We start from the raw sequence: 21,343 nt of genomic DNA on the forward strand, positions 1-21,343 counted from the left end.
CCACCAGGGAAGCCCTATGTTTCTGCTTTTGTTTCTGGTCTGTGTAACAGTCTCTTTCCACTGCCCGTTCCAGTGAAACCAGTTTTTATCTTGGGTCACTAGTTGGCCTTGACGTTCTTCTCATATGTCAGGAAACTCTGGGTCTGGGCCACACTGTCTTCAAGACCGGTGGGTGTCTGACCACTAGGCTGGTCTCCACTGCACGGGGAGAGAGCACCCTGTGTATTTGGTCTGTGCACAGCTGCTAAGTTAAGCCTCCTCGGTGAAAGCAGGGATTGGAAATCTGCCTTTATGGGCTGATCTCTTGGTGACCCATTATGGTCTGTTGGGCTGGGTGGATGATGGGAGAATCTAGTTTGTTAATTTTTTGTCGTTTGTTTATCTATTAGGAATCAAATCAATTAAGAAAATATTTCACGCCCACTGGAACGGAGAATGGCTCTTTGAGAACTGGATGGGTGAGTTTCACTATTTCTGTGATTACCTTTGACCTGCAGCTCAGCGTATAGAACTACAACTGCAAGTTCTTGGTGGGTCTGTACATCTGTCATTGAGAACAACCTCTGTTTCTCGTTGTTTCCGTGTGAAATATATTCCGAATATTAATATTAATAAATATTAATTTATTTATTATTAATAAATATTAATATTTATTAATATTAATAAATTTAGGGTATAAATTTGATGATGTATTTTCTAAAAGAAGTTCTATTCAGATTGGTTTATAGAGAATTGTAAACACTTACCTGTATCTAATATTCCCTGAATTTCTAGAAAATAAAGAAACTGAACTTCTAGTACTTTAGATGTGCTGGTCTTTGAAGGAAAAAAAAAAGGCCCTCTTACAGAAACTGCTAGTTAGGAATCTTTTAATTAAGAATCTCAGTTCACATAAGCAAGGTGAATGGTTAAATAAATCAAACTGGTTTAATAATTTTGGTTTAAAAACCAGCTGCATGACTTTCCCTCGATTTTATAAGCGAGGACTATAATACAAGGATACATTTTACTTAAGATTTGGATTTGTTTTCTCATGAAGAGACTACTTATAATGTAAACTTCCTGAGGTTTTTTATTGATTTATTTTTTTACTGGTTTCCTGGTCAGGTAAACTAACATTACTTCTATGTAATGTTTAAATTAAGAAAAGTATAAAATTACATGTTCAACTAATTTGAATTCTCGTTCTGACAATTTTTATATCAACTTTTACTATATTCTATAGTGTATCAGCTTAAATATAAGTCTCAAAATCCTTCGTTAACCTAAAACCTTGAATTACATTAAATCAAGGTAATTAATGGACAGTTTTTGGATGCCTGAACAACTTTTTAAATAAGATAGACTGTTGAAACACTATAATTTAGAATAGACGGCCTCCTTTCAACCAGGATAAATTAGGCAAAGTAATTGTGCAACCGAGGTCATGCCTGGAATGTCACCATTAAAAATTGTTATTTTATCAGATATGTATGTATATATATCTACATAATTTCTATATAGATATATATAGAAATTTTTTAACGAGGAGCCTGTATTTTCATTTTGGACTGAGTTCTGCAAATTACATGATCAGTTCTGTATGTATTTGTGTGCATGTGTGTATGTGTGTACATACACATATATGTATTCATATCTTTGCTTGTTATTGTTATATATAACAATATATATAAGCTGTTCCTTTGGGTTTTACTTATCAAACATGTTCATTTTCTGCCATTTTATAAAAATGTGTAAGGATGGAGGTAGCCGTAGGGGATCGTAGTACGTGTGTTTGTGGGATTTGCGAATCTGCTGAAATACTTGTGTAGGACGGAGATCTTTCAATTACTCACCTTTAAGTTTTCTCTCTGGTTCAAGTTATACTTTATAGGAATATATAATCAATATAATATGTTTATCTGAGACTGTATGAGGAATAATAATGGCAAAGAAACACAACTGTATGTGCCAAGTAATAAAATGTGGTTTTGCTTTTCAAGAGAGAAAGAGGATAGCTTTGTAGTAAAGTGTCAGGTGGCGCCAGAAGGTGGAGGACTTCAGTGAAGGGTAGAATGCTAGTGGCTGCAGCACCTGTGGAAGGTGTGGGTGGAGGTGGTTGATTGGCCTTGGATTATAATACCTGGAAATAACAAATCTAAAAAAGTGTAAGAGTGTGTCTGAATTTGCCAGACTCTACTCAGTTCTCATGGGTTTATCCATAAGATAATTTTATTAAAAGTTCTGTGACTCCCTTCCTGGTAACAGACCCATGTAAAATTAGAATTTGGTTTCCTTTCTGTTAAAATGACTATAGGTCTTAGAATATTTTATCTGCTTGTACTAAGCAGTAGCAAAAGACCTTTCTTTACCTTGATCATAATTTTCCTAGGCAGGTGAGATGCCATATGTTAGGAGTAACTTTTCGTGCTCTGTGCTGACTTTTATCTTGATTACTTTTAAAATTTCAAAGTTCCTCACATCTGAAAGAACTAAGATCCCTACCTAACAGCTGTGTTATCTTCTCAGTGTGTTTCGAAATATCATATTGTCATTTTGATGCATAAGTAATCAAGCTAAAATCACATTTTTCCTAGGTAACTATGATCCTTTCAAAATCCCCTCTAATAACTTTAAAACTTAAATGAAAATTTAAATTTTGCCCCCCGCACTATTTAATATTTTTAAATTTCAAAATAGATTTTACACCTAAACTACATATGTTATTTCCCAGAAGGTCCCTGGGCAGTTACAAAGATTCATTCTTTCATATTATATACAGAGGGATGATAGAAATGATTGGGTTTGTTTGTACGTTGTCTATTTGGTAAATAGGTCAACACTAACAAGAGCTACACAGGAAGACGGTCAAGTGAAAAGAGAACTCAGGTTGCCCAAGTTAATTTTTCACAGGTAGTATGTTATTAATATAAATATATTTCAGAGACTTTACGTTTGACAGGAACTCCTACAGGTCTGCCAGCGCTCTCACTGCCTGTAATACATCCCTCCCCTGAAGGTAGCCACGAACCAGAGCCTTGTGGACCAGTGAGGTTATTACACTTAGTAACTGTAATAAATTAACCATCACTATTCTGAGTTTTTCTCAACAGGTGGTTTTTGCTTTCCCCTCGTATTTGCCGGAATTTTCTATAATATCCAGGTTAGCATTGGATCTTTAACCAAGGATAGTCTCAGAGCACTAGTGGAAAGGCTTATAGCAGGTGCACTAAACTATTGATTCCTGGCAAAATACACTCATGCGTACAGGTTTGGGAGTTTAATCAAGGTGGCATCACTTACACAACTCTGACAGCTTGTATCAGACCAGAGTCACGTTTCTCAGCTCTCTCCAGTCCAAAAGCAAATAACTCTGCAAAAGCAGCTCGCTGACCCATGAGCCAGTGGTACAAGAATTAGTTAAAGAGAACTGAACGAACAGATGAAGGAGATTTAATTGTGTGGGGTTTTTTAAGGATTATTGAAACTGTTTTTAATATTTTATTAAAATAAAATATTGTATTTTAAATAATTTTTAATAAATAATTTAAAAAATATTTTATTTTTAATAAAATAAAATAAAATAAAAAATTTGATGTCTGTATGGCGGAACTCTTCTTTTTCGCGGTAAAATATACATAACGAAATAACCGTGCTGACCACTTTAAGTGTACAACTCCATGACATCAAGTATGTTCACAATGTTGTGCAACCATCACTACCATCCATCTGCAGAGCTTTTCATCATCCCAGACAGACGTTCTGGACCCGTTAAACAATAACCCTTACCACCCCCATCCCAGCCACTGACACCCACCATCCTACTTTCTGTGTTTGTGAATTTGACTACCCTAGGTGCCTCATATAAGTGGTATCATACAATATTTGGACTTTTGTGACGGGCTTATTTCACTTAGCATAATGTCCTCAAGGTTTCTTCATGCCGCAGCATGTGTCAGAATTTACTTCCTCTTTAGGGCTGAATAATATTCCATCTTATGGATAGGCCATGCTTTGTTTATCCATCCAACTGTCCGTGGGCTTTTGGGTTGCTTCTTGCTTCAGGTTCAGAAGCCATCTCTTTCCCCACCGTTCTGACAGTTTAGGCAGGCTTGTCTTTTCCATAATCTATGAAGGTTGTAGATTTCCTTTATCTGCAAGGCCGGCTATACTGGGGTTTACATAGCTTGCACCAGTTTCCAAGCTCACTCATCCTCAACTCATAGAATGTTAGAGCTCAGTGGAAGGCCTGCCTTCCCTCGGTTATAAAGAGAAGCTGAAGCTGAAAGAGAAAAGGTTTAGGTAGATATGATAGAAATATTGTAATTTATTTCCGGCCGTGTATTGACATACGATCTCTTCCTGTCCATGTATCTTTTTTCCATATGTTTGCATCTTAGACTGTGAGTTCCAAGGCCATAGGGACCATATGTATGACTTCTCTCCCTGCAGCTTTACTGCTTCCCCAGAGGTGAACGGGTATCGTGTAAGTACTTTTCGATGGGGATGAAACAAAGGAAGAAATGTTTCTGGAAGCAGACATTCTGGACATTTCCAGAGAACTCTGTTCAGAGGTCAGAAGGTGACTATTCCTCTGTCTGAAACTGCTCTAACGAACCCTCCCTCCCCGGGGAGATGATTCAACTCATCCCTGCCTTTAAGCTCGGCCCAGATGCCTCCCTGAGGCTCTGCTTGGGGAAGTATTATCAGTGTCACTACCTAGGAAGATTTTTGCTTGGAGCAAAAAGTTTTGTTACTTTTGGCAGATATAGCTAGAGAATGGCCAAGAAAGGATGTGACATGAAAATTCAGCAATTTAATTCTGAAAACCCCGTGGTTTCAAGGCTGTTCATTTCTTGTTAGAGCTTTGTTTTTCCTCTCTGCTCTTAACGAGTGGACTTCCAGGGGAATATTTCTTCTTACAAATTAAGGAAATTTTCAGAGCCAAATTTCAGGTCTTTCCTGATCTAAAATAAAAAACAATGAAAGGATAGTGGGCTTGGCTTTGAATAGTAGCCAGGGACACTACCCAAAAGGATGACTGTTATCACACTTCCTAACAAAGCAATGCTATTTTTGAAAAATAAATGCTTTTGTTATTGAGGAAAATCTAACACTTTTATGGAACCTCCACTTGGAGGTTCTCGTAAACATAATTCTAACTTTAGAGGAGGTGGGAACGGCACAGTGCAGAGAAGAGATTTCTTTCTAAAGCAAATTTGGAACCCAAGCTAGAGATGCAGGTATTACAGCGTTTGACCCCATCCTCCGTGAGGTCTCCTGGTGTAAAGAGCTTAACCCAGTGGTCCTTGACTCCTGGCTCCTTGTCGCCAAGGGGAAAGTCACCGCTTGAGCCTCAGCTTCCTGTTTGGTGAGATGGGGTCGTCACACCAAACTCACTTCGATGCTGGGAGGATCAATGAAATAGGAGGACGAGAAGAGCTAATATTTGGGCTTCCCTGGTGGCGCCGTGGTTGAGAGTCCGCCTGCCGATGCAGGGGAAGCGGGTTCGTGCCCCGGTCCGGGAGGATCCCACATGCCGCGGAGCGGCTGGGCCCGTGAGCCATGGCCGCTGAGCCTGCGCATCCAGAGCCTGTGCTCCGCAATGGGAGAGGCCACAACAGTGAGAAGCCCGCGTACCGCAAAAAAAAAAAAAAAAAAAAAGAATAGCTAATATTTTTTGAGAGCTTACTATGTGCCAGGCACCTATGTAAGGACTTAATACATAAATAATTTAAGGACTTAGCACATATTCTATCACTGAATCCTCACGACAACCTCCGATGCAGAAACTATTTTTCTTCACCATCTTACAGACCCCTATCCGTAAGACTGAAGCACAGAGAGGGCAAGTTACTCAGTCAAGGTCTCACAGCTACTAAGTGATGGAACCCATAGTCAAGTCCCCGCTGTCCAGCTTCAGGACTGTGTACCCAGACACTGGGCCATGTTCCATGTCCAGACTGCACGCGTGGATGTATCTAATACAGTGTCAAATATAGTGAGTATTCAAGTAATTTCAATCTCGTGCTTACAGATACCACAGTCCGTTGGATGCTGTGTTGTGCCCCCCAGATGTCCCTTTGGAGGAGGACTCACTGCCCAGCTGCTGGCAGTGCCCCTGCGGGCACCCCTCAGCTGTTGGCCGCCTTTGGTGATTGGCTCTGCTGAACTGAGCTACCTTGTCCAAGGTCACGCTTCCTTCCGGGGATGGGCCACAGCCAAACGACGACTGGCCTGGGGATGTAAACGCCTGGCTGTTGCCCCACACTCAGGACAGCTTCGCAGGCTCACCTCATCTTCAGAATCCCTGCAGCCCCATCTGAGGCCACCCCTAGGACTGCACCGCCGCTTGCCCTCCCCCGTCTGATCCTGCTTCCAGCCCGTCCCTTCTCTTCCCCAGGTGTCGATCCTAAGAGCATATGTCCTCAGAATCTTCTTCTGTGCGAAAGTGCACCTCAGCAGCTGCTTCTAGAACCCAACCTGTGACCAAAAAGAATTTCCCAGATATATTGGAATACGGAATCTTCATTTTTATGAAACACCTACCCCCTGGGGAACATTCAAGAAGACAATTTTGGGAAATGTAACTCCAGCGGAGGAAGTACTTGCAACCAAAACAACTGATGTGTATTCAGACCTGCCTGTTGATCGGCTGTTTCGATCTTGATCAAGCTTCCTGTTCTGCGGGAGCTTCAGTCTATCATCGTAAAATGAGCACAATAAAATCCACATTCCAGGACTGCGAACAGACCTACCAGTGCTTAGGTGATCCGTCCAAAAGGCTCCAAGAAGCAGGCATTTTGGCCTGGTTTATATACTACTATGTCCCGAGTGCCTAGAACTGTGTCTGGTACGTAGTAAGCATTCGATAAATATTTGAATTCATTAAGTAGATAACACACATCGAATCTTGAAAGTTTTTATCGAGGTATATTTCCAGTCCATATTGTTGAATCGGTCATTTATGAAAAGAACACCTGAAGATTATTTTCAGAAGATCTGCTTGCTGACCTTTCCCGCACTGACTGCGGAGCCATAAAAGTATCAGCGCCGTTACTGCTGAGGTTTCGTGGGCAACGTCCCACACACCTTTAAGTGTAGCTACCCATTTTGTTTGCTGACCCTTCCTGTAATTTTTGGTGTAGGTCATATTCTCAAGCAAATAAGCCAGAGAGTCACTTGCATTGACAATTGTATTAGAGTAAAGCGAGCTTCATAAAGTCCCAGTGAAATGAATTCTGAAGGCTTATTAATTTGAACTGTAAAACCTCTTGAAGCTTACTGAGAAGAATCAAAATGCCATGCCATGCTGGCCTGCCGTAGCATGAATAGGACAAAGGAATTCCAGCTTCATTGAGCACGTCCCAAGGCTTATGTGGTGAGGAATTTCCTGCCGGCAGTGGCATCAGAGAGCCACAGTGAACAGAATTCTTCAAGGCGGCATTGTCTGAGTTGGACTTTGTGCACGATTTTGCTAAACGACGTAGTCTCTTCCCAGAGGAAGACTTCAGCTAACAGCAGCAGGAGGTCTAACACCTTCTAGAACGAGGAAAGGTTTGGGGTCTTGCTCTTGACTCTGAGGCATAATTTTGTGGGAGAAAAACACACCACCACAAACTTCTAGAAGAAGAACAAATAAAAGATCTGTGTGGAGAGATCCCATCAAGTAGAAAAGGGACCCAGAAGGAGGCTACTAATTGTAGCCTGAGCTTGGAAAGACATCTCGAAGAAGCTGTCACCTGAATTGTGTCCTGAAGACTAAATATAATTTCTGATGGAGGGGTCATGAGGGAGGGGCATTCCAGGCACAGTACAAAGGGTACAATCTGGAAACCGATCGAGACGGGATACTGGCGCCAAAGGCTAATATGATGGGCAATGAGAATGCACCGATGGTGCCGGGAATTAAAGACTTACGAACATTTCATTACGTGTGATCGGTCACTGAGTTAGGAATTATCTCTTCTAGTTCTCACAGTGTATCTCACGCCCCAAGTCTTCAGCCAAATTGTAGTTCTTCTGTTCTCACTCCGTGCACTGGCTGGACTCAAATGAGAGTTTTGCTCACCTTGCCTGCTGGGCGTTGGGTACTCGGGCAAGGATGTTAACACAGGGAGAGTCTCCAGGAACCGTACACGATTGCCAAGAGGCCGGCAGGGGAGGGCGGGGCCAGCAACGCAGACATGTGTCTACAGGACACACTGCGCGTGCTGGGCCACATCTTAAACCATAAAGAGGACGCGGCCAATGTCATAAGAGTGTCCCCGGGTTGACATGAAAGGCTGAATTCCTTCATGCAGTCCAAGTACCTTCCATAACCAAAACATCAGGAATGACGTGGGGATGATAGAGATGAATGTGGCACTTGTTTTAAACGGAGCTGGCAACAAGTCGGGCGCTCTACACACAGCTAGGACATTTTCCATTCAAAACAGTCAAAATGAGCAAAAGTTTGAGTCATCTGAAAAGAAAGAAAAAACATGCTTGCGGAGGAGGCTGATTTCCCAGCCTTGTGGATAAGCCTTGTGGACGGCTTATTTCCCAGCAGCATTTCACGATGAATCATCGGGTCCGCTGCGCAAGGCTAGGACCAGGTGCTCATGGGTTGACTGCCAATTGAACGGGTTCTGCTTTGCTTTTGTTTTGCGCAATAAAACGGGTAAGCACCGGTTTTTCCTCCACTGGTAACTAAACTTCGTCGCAGAGAACGGGTGCTCCCTCCCCATTCCCTGTTCCAACTCCTGGCACTGCCATCCTGAGCCTTCCAGACTGGAAATGGGGGGCGTCTTCAAGTCTTCCCTGCCCCTCACCACCTTGCCCAGATGGTCGGCCCAGTCTACAAACCCTTTTCTGTAACATTTTGTCCATTTGTCCCCTTCTCCTCATTCCTACTGAAGCAGGTAATTCTTTTCTACCCGGATGGTTGCAACAGCCTTTTGGAAGGCAGCTGTTCCCCATTAGCCTTTAAATCCATTCAGTCCTACACCCTCTACCGGAAGATGCTCATCTGAGAATCCGGCTGGGACCCGCCCGCACCCTGACCATCAGCACCTCTCATAAAGCACTTCCAGTCACTGCTTCTCAGCAACGGGGTCAAGGCCTGCTTCTCAGAAGTATTGTTGGAAGGGACAGTGTCACTTCTGGGTAGAACACTCAGCACCGGGATGAGACCCTCCAGAGCTTTTCTTTTCCTTCTCCCGCAGTGACCGGTGTGCCCCAGATGGCAGCAACCCCACCGGCCTGAGTCCTGGGGTAAGGACGGTGTAAGGACGGTGTGCAGTGCAGCCTGCAGCTGAATGTAACACACATGGCAAGTCCCGCTTGCAGTCTTAAGCCATCGGGGTTTAGTGGTTGCTTATTACAGCAGCAGCACTGAGTCCATCCTGACTAATGCAACCCTCCCAAAGGCTTCAAAGAATCCCCGTTACTTTGAGACTCTCTTTGAAACCCCTTGACACAGCATTGAAGGACCCTTGATGCAGATCTGCCCTTCCCGCTTGCTCCCCCGAGATGTCCCTTTACACACTCTGTATCTCAGTTAAACTGGACCAGTTTCTGCCCCCCAAGACTCTCTCCACCTCCATCCCTCTCCTCACAGGATACCCTCTTAATATGCTTTTTCCCCATGCCTCCCATTACCAGTCAAATTCCGCCCATCCCTTAGTACCTCCCTCAAACATCCTTTTTTTTTTTTCGGACTGGGGCACGAACCCGTGTCCCCTGCATAGGCAGGCGGACTCTCAACCACTGCGCCACCAGGGAAGCCCTCAAACACACTTTTTAAGATGTAGCCTTTCCTGACTTCTCCTGATGCCACCTTTGTCCCCTGCGAGTGTCTCTGTTGTCTGTTGCCCTAATCACTTTTTAAGGTCCTCGAGTGAGAAACCTGTCACCCTGGGCATTACGTTATCATTACCTAGAAGCCAAGCCCAGAAGCAACGCCATTCACTGCTCCTGGAGGGGATTCCCGCCGCTATGGGCTTTACCAGTGCGACGCCCCCAGCCCGTGGGGGGCAGGTTCCACAGGAAAAGCTCATTGCAGCTGATTCCTGGGGAGTAGGGGATACGTTTTTTCTCTGAGGTTTTTGTTTTGTTTTTAACAAGGAAGCTCTGGTCACGATGAATAAGCCCTTTAGAGGACACTATTTCTTTCCTTCTCTTTCTCACGTCCCCCAAAAAGAAGGGAGAAAAGAACCCCTGCGGGGTGAATGGAAGGTTTCCGAAGATATTCAGTTTTTCAGCATTTTCTAAGCAGGCCACAAATCAGCCTAACTGATTCCAGTCGTGGGCTGATGGGAGTCCAGGTTCACATGTTGTCTGCCAAGCAGACTGGGTCAGGCTTTAGCCAAGTCTGCATATGGTTGGTGTTCGGAACATATCTGTGATGGATCGACTGAGTTCTGTGTGCCAAATCCAGCCGTTTCCAAAGTGAAAAAGGAATAACGATGGCTCTCTCTTTTCCTGCTTGAAGGAGTACACTGTGTACAATATTCCGTAGGTCCCTGGGACCGGCCTGAACGTCTTCCAGTGTAATCAGATCCCTGACTTGTTCACACTTAGAGGATGTGGTAGGAAAGCAGAAGATAGAACTTTTCGATTCAACTCTCAAGCGCTAATTAGTCTCCGTGAAGCCCGTGGTTTCTCCTGCCTCCTTGTTACCAGTAGGCGCTTTAGAAAGGGAGGCCCTGACCTTCACAAGTGAACACACGTCCCCTGCAAGTCAGGGCTCGTAAAAGGAACCGACTGCATAAGCAGAAGTGGGATTTACTGAAAGTACACTGGGAAGCTGAAAGAATTGGAAAATCTGAGAATCAGGTTCAGGGCCTCCATTGCCACCCAGAAACATCTCATTGTGGACCAGCCCGGGGTGAGACCCACCATCTCGCCTCCACCCATCTCCGGGGTCTCCACTTGCTCCGCCCTCCTGGCTGGAGCTGTGATCGCTCCTCTGCCCCCGGAATCTTGCTCAATGGCCCCCCGCTCCAGCGAGACTGGTTGCCTGGTCCAGTGTGGAGAGTGACTGAAGGGCAAGGCCAAGGTCACAGGCCCACACTCTCAGTTGGCACTTGAGGACGTGCCATTCTCGGGGGGGGTCTCACTACTCACAGTTTGGGACGCGGAGGAAAACGTAATTCTGGCATTGCCTGGCTCCCACCAAGACTCAGGGTCGGGGAACCTCGCTTCACACAGGGAGGGGCTCGGACGCAGGGTCGCCAAGAAGAGTGACAATGTCCGGACTCCTTAACCAGATACGCAGCACTCGCTGCGATATATGTCCGTGTTGTTTGGTCTATGAAACTCCTTAGGAAGCAACTGGGAACAGGATGTGAGGGGAGAGGCTGAGGTGACTCCCAGGCACGTTTTGGGGCCCCCCATGCAGTCCCAGCAGTTAAGGTGCCCGAGTGCCCACGTTGTACCCAGCATGGCAGGAGGGGACCCTCATTCTGTGGGGCTCTTTGTACCCCTGGTTGGGAGAAACAAGTCCACCTCTCAAACCAAATGGAGGATTAGGACGGCATCGCAAATTTTGTACCAGCCTCCTGGGGACCTTGTGAAATGTGCAGATTTAAGGGTTGAGGCTGGGATCCTGCATTTCTGACAAGCTCCTGGGCGACGCTAGTGCTATAGCTCGTGGACGTACCTGGAACAGCTGAGCACAAGAGAACAGCACGTCACGAGTGCCACAAACCAGGAGAGCACTTGGATGGATCACAGCGCCACGGCCCTTCTCAGAGGGGAGATCCCAGCCTTGACAAGCAGGCAGGAATTCATTAGGTAGCCTGGGTTGGGCCTGGATGTGTGTTACACCAAGTCCCGGTTTGCCCTGGACTGTCCCGGTTTAAGTGCCGAAGGCCCTGCGTCCTGGGAACAAGTGATGTGCTTCTCTGATATCTGCCCGGTAACACCAGCCAAAGTCACACAGTCACCACGTGTTATTTGCTTGACAGATTGGCCAAGTTTACACTCTGGAGGCTAAAGTCACAGGGAGTCTGTTTCACTTCTGGTCTTAGTAAAGGCTCCGAAAGGAAGCAGTGGCGCTTTTGGTATTTTTTTCCTTAATATCATTGTGATGTCAATGTTCACATCACTGTTTTACAGTAGCAGGGTTCCTGAGGCTTTCTTTTATTACCGAGAACATTTTAAATTCCGGTGCATATATTCCCACATGCGTATGAAATGTCAGCACCACTGTCGGAGGCCCCCGAAAAGGCAGTCTCGGTGCTGCCTGAACCATGCCGCCACAGTGCAGCGCATCAGCTGGGCCGGGCATCCAAAGCGTCTGAGCCGCCGAGGCCCCACCACGTCCCCGGGGTCACAGCTCCGTGCACGGTTTCAGGAAGCCGGCTTGCTCGGCACCTGGAGAGAGGCCCGTCCCAAGGCTGGGGCTTGTCCTCAAGAAATGGGTTTATTTGCTATGATCAGTTTCCTCCTTACCCACAAGCATGTTTTCCATTCCTGGTGAGCCAGAAAGACGCTCATTAAACTTGACATCTAGGTTCCCTGCCCCAGAAACCCAAGCAAAGTCCAAGAAAGACCAGCTGCCCCTTTTCACGGAGCAGATCCTCCAGCCAAGCTGATAAGCACACGTGGCCTGGGCATGGGCTGGGGGAGGCGAGGGGTCACCTGCACAAGCAGCATCCAGGCGCTGGTCCTGCAGACAGTCCCCTCCTGCTTCACAGCGTCAGCGGTCTCCTGCTGGCCTGGGAACGCACTCCTGTTGGAACGTGGAAGCCCCAGTTTCAAGAGCACAAGTCATCCTGTTCTTCCTCTCCTGCCCCCTTCCCTTCTCTCCACCTCCTCTTCCCTCTCCCTCCCCCTTCCTCTTCCCCATCTCCCTCCCCCTCCCCTCCCCCTCCTCCCCTCCCCTCCCCTCCCCTTCCCCTCCCCTCCCCTTCCCCTCCCCTCCCCCTTCTCCCTCTCCCCCTCCTCCTCCTGCCCCTCCTCCCCTCCTCTTTCCTCTCCCCACTTCCCACCCCTTGCCCCCCTCCCAGCCTCTCTCCTCCTCTCCCCGTCTCACCCCACACACACTTCTCCCTTTTCCCTTTCCTCCTCCAGAACCTTGAGGGTCCCAGCTCCAGGTCTTGAAACTGTCACTATCTTTTCCAAGCTTGATGCCCCCCGGAGCTGAGCGGCCTGTCCGGTCCATGCATGGCTCGTGGTTTGAATCCCTAACTCTCCGAGCCTGTGGCTGCCTCTAGTCCTAACCTGCAACCCGATCGCAGAGACCAACGTGTCTCCACGGGACCTAATTGTGACACGAATCCCACGGTTCCCTGGACTCCCTCCCGGGCTTAACTCCTCTCCGAGCTACTCAGGGAAGTCACCCAAGTTATTTTTCACCGAGTTTTAGAAGATGGTGGGCAAGATTGGGGAATAAGCGGAGGGCAAAGGAAGGCCACAAATCGACCTTTGTTTGGGGAACATGCTGTGCTTTGGGAGCTGAACGTTAAAGAATTTGGGTGCATCTGAGACTCAGCGCTTGCTACAAAGATTAATCCGTCAACTCTGCTCAAAGCCCAACCTCCACCTGGATTCCTTCTCCTACTTGGCCCCGGGCTCTGACCGCTATCCCAGGAGCACCGCCTTGGCTAACGAGCCTCACTGGCCTGGGTGGCTGCTGGACTCTGCACTCAGGGACTGTGACCCTCCAGTGGCTGCAGGGACCAGAGTGTGGATGGAGGGACTGGCGAGGTCGTGACAAGCGTGTCCCAGACTCGGGCTGGCTCTGGACCGTTTCTCCCCTCCTGGAAGCCTGCTGTTTCTGCTGAGTTTTTTTAAATATGCACGGTTGTCTTTCTGTCTGATCTTGTTGGAAGTTGCTGTCCCCTTCTCTCTGGGTCTGGGGCCACTTTCACCTTTGTGACTGGGTTTGGGCCCCTGAGCTTTCTGTAGGATTCAGCAGAATCTCGTCATTGGTGGCGGTGTTGAGAGTTAAGTGCCCAGGAGAGCGGGGTTCCGGGCCTGCCGTGGGTCCCCACACCCCAGGGCGGGTCGGAAATCCAGGGGGCAAGGGCTGGACTCACGGCGCCCCTTCAGGACACCCTGCCAGAGCCATTCCCGCTCCGTCCTGGGGCCCCGGGCAGGCCTGGAGAGGCTGGGGGAGCAGGCTTAGAGGAGCACAGGGCTCCAGTCTTGACCCGAACGCACATTAGCTGTGCAGCCTTGGTCAAGGTAGGCACCTCTCTGGGCCCACATTTACTCCTCTGTAAACTGGAGCTTATAGTCTCTCCTTCTGGAGGGTGATTGTGGAGATCGGATGAGAGCCTCTGCACACTTCCTGACCTAGGAGCTCGTCGACGGTTGCAGTAAATGCCCAGTAACGGACACTTGGCTTAGAGAGCAGAAGGGAGAAAGAGGCAGGAAGCAGTGAATGGCGGCGAGCGAACGGCGAAAATATCAGAACAAATGCAGGGACTGACCCTTAACCTCGAGCCTTAGGTATGGTGTCTGTTTGCATGAGGGATGCAAGCAGAGACAGCTTGCCTGTGGAGCCACCGGGGGCACCAGGAAAACCGCTCCTGAGAGCCGGGGCAGCGTCGCCTACAGCAGTTAGGAGCAAGGGCGCTGGATCTGCACAAAGGACTCGAGGCCCTCGTAGGGGAGATGCCAGCCGCCTCCTACATACAGTGCTCGTGGCTGACTTCTCCGAGACAAATAGCGGTTTTCTCAGTTCAGAACTGGGAGCTGGTGGCTGGGAACGACAGGGTCCTTTAAACCTTTTGCTCTTGCTCGATGTAACATCTGTCCCCATCTCAACGCACAGGCTCCCCGAGAAGCGTCCAGCCCTCTTGGAATTTCTCGTCACAATTCCAATCATCCCAGCTGTCGCTTCCAAGCACCACTATTTTTGCTAACAAGGGTCCAAGTGCCTGGGGACCTCTTTCACGTTGAGTCCACACCCTTGTGCTGGTTACACAGTGGCCCTGAGCTGAGTCAGGCCTGCAGAGCAGTGTGTGTGTGTGTGTGTGTGTGTGTGTGTGTGTTGGGGTGAGGGCGTTGACCCAGCTCCAGGCCCCAGCATCACCCTCACCCTGCTCTGTTCCCATCTAAGAAGGTAGCTTGGAGGAGAGAGATTTGGCCTTGAAAAGCATTTCCTGTCCATGAGTGAAATCTCTCGTCTCTCTCCCTCTCTCTCCCTCAGACCCAGGGTAGCTTTTGTCAACTGATCTCAACCAGGAAGGCTGAGTTTTAAGTCTACTCATTTATTTTCAGCCAGATCCCTTCATGGACGCCTCCTAGTGGTTTAGAGAAGGCTCGTTCTTGCTAAAGCACTGTCTCTGGGCAGGGTGCGGGGTATCAGTCTGAAAAGAGGTGATGGGGTAAGCGTGCGCATGGCTGTGTGCTAATCACCTTCCTTCCCCTTTCCCTTCCGCGAGGCTCTAATTTTGCGTCTCAGAACGAAGATAGAAGAGGGCGTGGCAGACACACACACACCCGTGTCTTCTCTTGAAAATTCTCTAGCACAGCGCCGCTATTTTTAAAGGGCACATGGATCTCTGCGGCGGCTGAACAATGCAGGGAGCTATTTGCGTCTAGTCCCGGCTTAGCACAGGCCTGCCTGGGATGCCGGCGTTTTCAGCTCCAAAGGGAAAGCACGTGCTCACCCGCAAATGCCTGCCTGGGCCGGGGGAGAGCTCCAGCTGCAGGGGAGTTAGCTGCGCGAGCTCCGACCTGGAGGAGTCTTCTCTAGGCAAATGGGAGGCCGCGGAGGGTCACTGGGCCCCGCTGCAGGCTCCCGAAGACAATTAGGAAAAGGAAGCAGGATGCGACACCCATAGGATGGAGGTCCTGGGGGGCCCTGACAGCATCAGCCAGCGTGTGCTCCTGTCCTGTTTCCTGCTTTTCCCTCCCATCCCAGCCTCTCTGCCTCACTCTGAGTGAGAATGTCTTCAAATAGACCGTCTCTCTCGCTTCCCATTGTTTGACATCCCATCAGAAAAGCACAGGGGAATTGTGTCAGTCTGTTTAGGACAAAACACCCTGGACCGGGAGGCTTGAACTGGGGACATTTCTTTTGTCAGTTACTGCAGGCTGGAAATCCAAGGTCAAGTGTCGGCAGGTTGGGGTCTGCAGCAGGCCCCCTCCCGGGCTTGCAGACGGCTGCCTTCTTGCTGTGTCCCCCCCGGCGTCCGTGCCTCTTCTCACGAGAACACCAGGCCACCCTCATGACCTCATTCAACCTTCATCACTGCCTTAAAGGTCCTACGTCCACACACAGTCACACTGGAGATTAGGGCTTCGGCGTAGGAATTCGGGGGGAGCACTATGCAGTCCAGCAGGGGTGTTCCTGAACTCACACGTGGACACAGCACAGCCCACAGATGCCCCGGGCCCCCTGCGTGAATGTGGGCACGCTCCCACGGAGGCCCCAGCACACCACGACAGAGGCACACGGGCCCACGGACAGGGCCCGCACTTACACAGGCTGAGGCGACCAGCAGGGGGCACACGTGGTAGGACGCCCAGGGACGCCAGCACTGGGCAGGACCCAGAAAGGGCACCTTTGCCCTTTAACCGGAACCCTGAAGGGCCTGGAGGTTGGGTGTGGAGCAGAAGGGCCAGCGAGCATATGTTCCCGGGCCGGACGGAGTGGGGACAGAAAGGGTCAGAGCCAGGCCAAGCCAATCCTGGACCTCGCCCCTGCCTCCTCCCAAGGGCTCCGTCTGTCCTGAACGGGCAGCCGAAACCCTGAGGGAGGGGACGCCTTCCTGAAGCCTCAGGTCTGGGCCCCCCGCCAAGTCAACGTGGGCAGCCCCATCCCTGAAGGCACCAGCTCTGCGGGTACCGGGGGCGCCCGGGGAAGCCTGCCTCGCGCCCTCCCCATGCGGGAGGGGAGCCTGGAGGTCAGCCGCCCCGCCCCACCGCCGTAGGGGATCCGAGGAGAAGCCAGCGAGAGGCACTGCCTGGAGCCTGTGGTCAAAGACAATCACCTGGCCTCGCCCTGCAGAGCTGCTGCCCTTGGGGGGAAGGAATCAGATGGAAAGAAATAGAGTCCTGCCCCCTCCCACCCTACCGAGCGGGGTACCCCTCAAGGCTGGGGGCTCAAGAGAAACGCCTGGCCTGCGTTACCGCTGACGGCCAGCAGGGGGCAGTTCCCGTTTGCCTGAGGGCGGACGGGCAGTGAAGTTTCTGGACATCACATCGTCTCCTGCAGGGAAAACGGTAAAATACTGCAGAACATTGAAATAGCTGTCCTAGGAACAGAGTCTTAAATGCTCCCGTAAGCCTCTGAGAATCTCAGGATGCTGCGGAGGGTTACGTTCCCTAATTCTTCTTGTTTTCTCCCAGCGTCTACCTCTTGCATTTCCAAAGATGGAGTCTAACGGAGCTCCTGTTAGGCTCAGAGTAACCGCCGAAGTCCTCCTAAAGGCCGCAAAGCACTGTCCTGGAGCGTCTCCGAGCACATCCACAAGGACCCCCGTGGCCCACCCCACTCAAGACCCTGGCTCCCTGCCGTGCCCGAATGGTAGGTGTACATCTTCCCAGGGCCTGTGCACTTGCACTGTCCTCTCCTGGGAGCCCCCAATCCCAGATATCCACACGGCTTCCCCCTCCACTTCCTCAGGTCGTGGTCAAAGGTCTGCTTCTCAGTGGCGCCCTTGCCACCCGTCTGAACTCTCACTCAGGCTCCCGCACCCCCAGCTCCTCTGCAGCACTTCCCGCACCTAACACCTCTGCATTTTCCTTATTTATCGTGAGTCTTTTCCCCATTAGATTCTAAGCTCCACGTCTGGTTGGTTCCTCACAGCCTCTCCAGGGCCCAGCATAGTGGCTAGCAGATGCATAAACAGTTGTTGAATAAGAACGCGTCCTTTTAACTTGAAAGCCCATTTCTCTCTGTGATGCATGCAGAAGGCCAACGTTGTTGGAAGGACTGCCCTGTGGACTGGGATTGTTACTGAAAGTGGGTCCGGGCGCTCACCGCTCAAAAGCCAATAAAGAAGCAAGGCTGGTGGAAAGGAAAGTTTGCTTTATTTTGGAGGCCGGTAACTGGGCAGGGGAAGGGGACAGGGGTGGACCCCTGTCCAGAGGCCAACTCCCCTCCACACACACCCTGACAATCAGGGGGCAAGACCTTTTATAGACAGAGAGAGGGGGCTCCGTGCAGCTCTGACGGTCATATTGACATTGGTCACGCAGTGGTCTGACCAGTGTCATCCTGATTGTTTAAGTACAGTTAGTCTTTAGTTCCAGGGTTGCTTTGTTCCCATTTCTTGGAGGCCAGCTCTTGGAATTGTGGCAGCTTCTGTCATGGCTACAGTCAGGTCATCATGTGGTTAACTTCTCCCACCTGGTGGGGCTTCAGTACCTACAGGACAGCTCACAGGACATGGCTCAGAATATATGGTTCCTGGGCTTCCCTGGTAGCGCAGTGGTTGAGAATCCGCCTGCCAATGCAGGGGACACAGGTTCGAGCCCTGGTCTGGGAGGATCCCACATGCCGCAGAGCAACTGGGCCCGTGAGCCACAACTACTGAGCCTGCGCGTCTGGAGCCTGTGCTCCGCAACAAGAGAGGCCGTGACAGTGAGAGGTCTACGCGCCGCGATGAAGAGTGGCCCCCGCTCGCCGCAACTAGAGAAAGCCCTCACACAGAAACGAAGACCCAACACAGCCAAATAAATAAATAAAATAAATTTATAAAAAAAAGAATATATGGTTCCTCCTTGAGAAAGAACTAAAGGTCCTTGACTCTGCTTAAAGACTAAACTACTCTTATTGGTCTCATTTGAGTGCTGTCCTTTGTTTCTGCATCTTCTCCCTTCTCTGATTCAACTTATTCTTGCGTCAAAATTTGTCCACAGACAAAAGGCAAGCCGAGGACGTGGGGGAAGGACTGTAGGGTCCTGCTTTGTTTCAGGATGACCTTGGGAACTCCTTGCCTCCAGGGTGGATGGTGCTCCCCAGCGATGGAGCTCGTGCACACCTTGCAAAAATCAAAGTATGCAGAAGCACAGGGCTTTCCATTTGTCTACGTATCAACTTGGTTTCTGCTTCCAGATCACATCCTGCTGGGACGATGGAAACTCCCCCTTTCTTTTCCCTGAGGTTGTGGCTTCTATCACCCAAGTTCCAGGGGGCTGACATTCCACCAAGGAGCCAGGTGGTGGGTAGCATCTGGCCAAACTGTCATCTGCTCACATCAGCACCCCCTAGAATGTTCAGCATCCGTCTTGGCCTTTGCCCTTGGTCCACACAGGTAGTGCAGTGAGATCCTTTGCTCCCCTTCACGTGCCGCGGCATCCTGGGGGCTGTGTTACTTCCACATGCACCCAAGGTCACAGAGGCAAGTTGTTGTTTCTGCTTTGTGCTTGATGAGCGTGACAAAGGCCCAGGGTCGACCCACTGCACGGACCGCTGTTCTGCTCCCAAGGGCTCTGCCTGGAAAGCAGGGGGCAGGATGTCACCCAGCTTTCTGAGACCTGCCGGGGTCTGATAATCTCATAACTTGTCCTCTATAAAATCAGAGTTTTCTCTGGCTGGTGGCAGAAGGAGAAGTCAGAGATTCAAAGCACAAAGAGGAGGCCACGTATGCCGTTGGTTTTGAAGATGAAGGAGCTGAGAGACCCCTCAGTGCCCGGCTGCAAGGACCTTGATCCAGCCAGTGACCTGAAAGAACTCAGGGTGGATCCTTTCCAGAGGCCCCAAGAAGAGCCCGCCTGAACAACACCTGGATCTCAGCTTGGAGACCTTGAGCGGAGCGCCCAGGGGGACCACGGGACGTCTGCCCTGCAGGGCTGGGAGTCTGTGAATGGCGGTTGTACGAAGCCCCTAAGTCTGTGATGACCTGTGACACAGCAACAGAAAATGAATATGGGGACAAAAGTCACCGTGCCTGACGCTGAGACGGCACTTAGCAAATTCCACGTGATTTCCTCTCCTTTTTGCTTCTCGATGTTTTGTAGATAGACTGCTGCAACAGGGCTCAGCAACGGATTCTTCAAGCGCATTTCTCTGCCTTTCTCGCCACTCGGATGAGGCCGTATCATTAACCTGGGCCCGTGGACCAGAAGTGGAAGTGATGGGTGTGCCCCTTCTGAGCTGAGGCAATTAAACTTGGGTGCTTCGTCACCTCTTTCTCCTACTTTGCTGGGGAGCACGTGCTCCAGACGGTGCAGCTCCCAGAGCCCCGGCTCCATCCACCAGACCCTGCGTGTCTGCGTGGAGCTGAGGGCCTGCCCACCTGTGGCACTCGTGCTTTACGTCTGTCATGCCGGCAGCGACGCTTGCCCTGGTTAACACGCACGTGGTCGCCCCGTGAGCACTGCTGTTAAAGCTTACAAAACAAAGGAGAAGGAATGCTTCATGTCAGAAGTTCCCTTGAACAGCAACCTCTCCACTGTAGTTCAGTTTTTCTTTATATTGGTCGGGAAGGGCAGGGTGGCCAGAGGAAAGGGTTTGGAAGCACTGCCAAGAGAAAATCAAACGATGAAGAGAGAGCCATCACTGAAATAAGTCAGTGGGGAAATACTCGTTCTCTAAAGTCTATCCACAGATGTTTTCCTAGAGCCTTGGGCTTCTTCTAAAGAGTCAAGCCCATTGCTGAAAGCTTCAGCATTTCTGGCCCATCATCACTGTCTGACGGCCTGATCTCTGGCATCAGCATGGACCTCACCCCGCGAACATGTTGCTTCTACCTTCTCCCTACAGGTTTCTCTGGCTGCAGCTCTCTGCGGGCCCCTGTGAGCTCCACACAGACAGCGACCTTCTAGGAGATCAACAGGCCAGTTCACTCCCTGCCTGAAAGTCTTAGGAAACAGCCAAACCCCACAGCACGTAAGAATCTGCTGCTTCTGCCGTGACCGCTTCCCCCTTCATCTCAGGACACAGCTCTCTGTCACTTACCATCCCTGAATCCCGTTGGTGTTTTTCCTGTTCCCCAAACAGACCTCAGGGTGTACGTGTGGTTCCCTCTGCCCGGGGTTTTGGGCCTAATGCCTTCTGCCTAGACCCTCCCTTAGACGCTTGAAATGGCCCCACTCCTGAGAGGCCGCCCTCACTGTGATACGTCCACCATGAGACACACTGTCTGTTTCAGCCTCTGATCTGTTTCTCTCTGTCACTCTGACAATTCAGATTACTTTGCTTGGTTACACGTGTTTTTCTTCCTCCATCAGGATGTAAGCTCCGTGGGAGGTTCAGAACGCTGAAGGGGCTGAGGTTTTATCCTCCCCACTAGCTAACTGGCTAGCCTGGCCCAGCTGAGTGGATGCTGGCAGAACGCGAGACTCCTGGGTCAGAGACAGAGATGCAGCAGCTCCGGCGGCGGCAGCAGCTTCAGGCTTGACCCTCAGCTCCCCTCGTCCGTCAGGTTCAGGTGGACGCTGCACAGGCAGGGCTGGCATCACAGCTCAGGAACCC

At 49.8% G+C, this 21,343-nt stretch overlaps 1 long non-coding RNA gene across 1 annotated transcript in view; it reads left to right on the top strand.

Annotated features, from left to right (window-relative positions):
* LOC137206593 (uncharacterized) overlaps window positions 1-3,511 on the top strand; it is a 41,440-nt gene extending 37,929 nt beyond the window's left edge. Inside the window, exon 5 of the long non-coding RNA XR_010934728.1 lies at window positions 390-3,511. This is a non-coding gene — a long non-coding RNA (uncharacterized lncRNA). The remainder of the gene's footprint in view (window positions 1-389) is intronic.
* The last annotated feature ends 17,832 nt before the right edge of the window (window positions 3,512-21,343 follow it).

The sequence above is a fragment of the Pseudorca crassidens genome, chromosome 1 (assembly GCF_039906515.1).
Source record: "Pseudorca crassidens isolate mPseCra1 chromosome 1, mPseCra1.hap1, whole genome shotgun sequence".
In the NCBI taxonomy this organism is placed as follows: Eukaryota; Metazoa; Chordata; class Mammalia; order Artiodactyla; family Delphinidae; genus Pseudorca; species Pseudorca crassidens.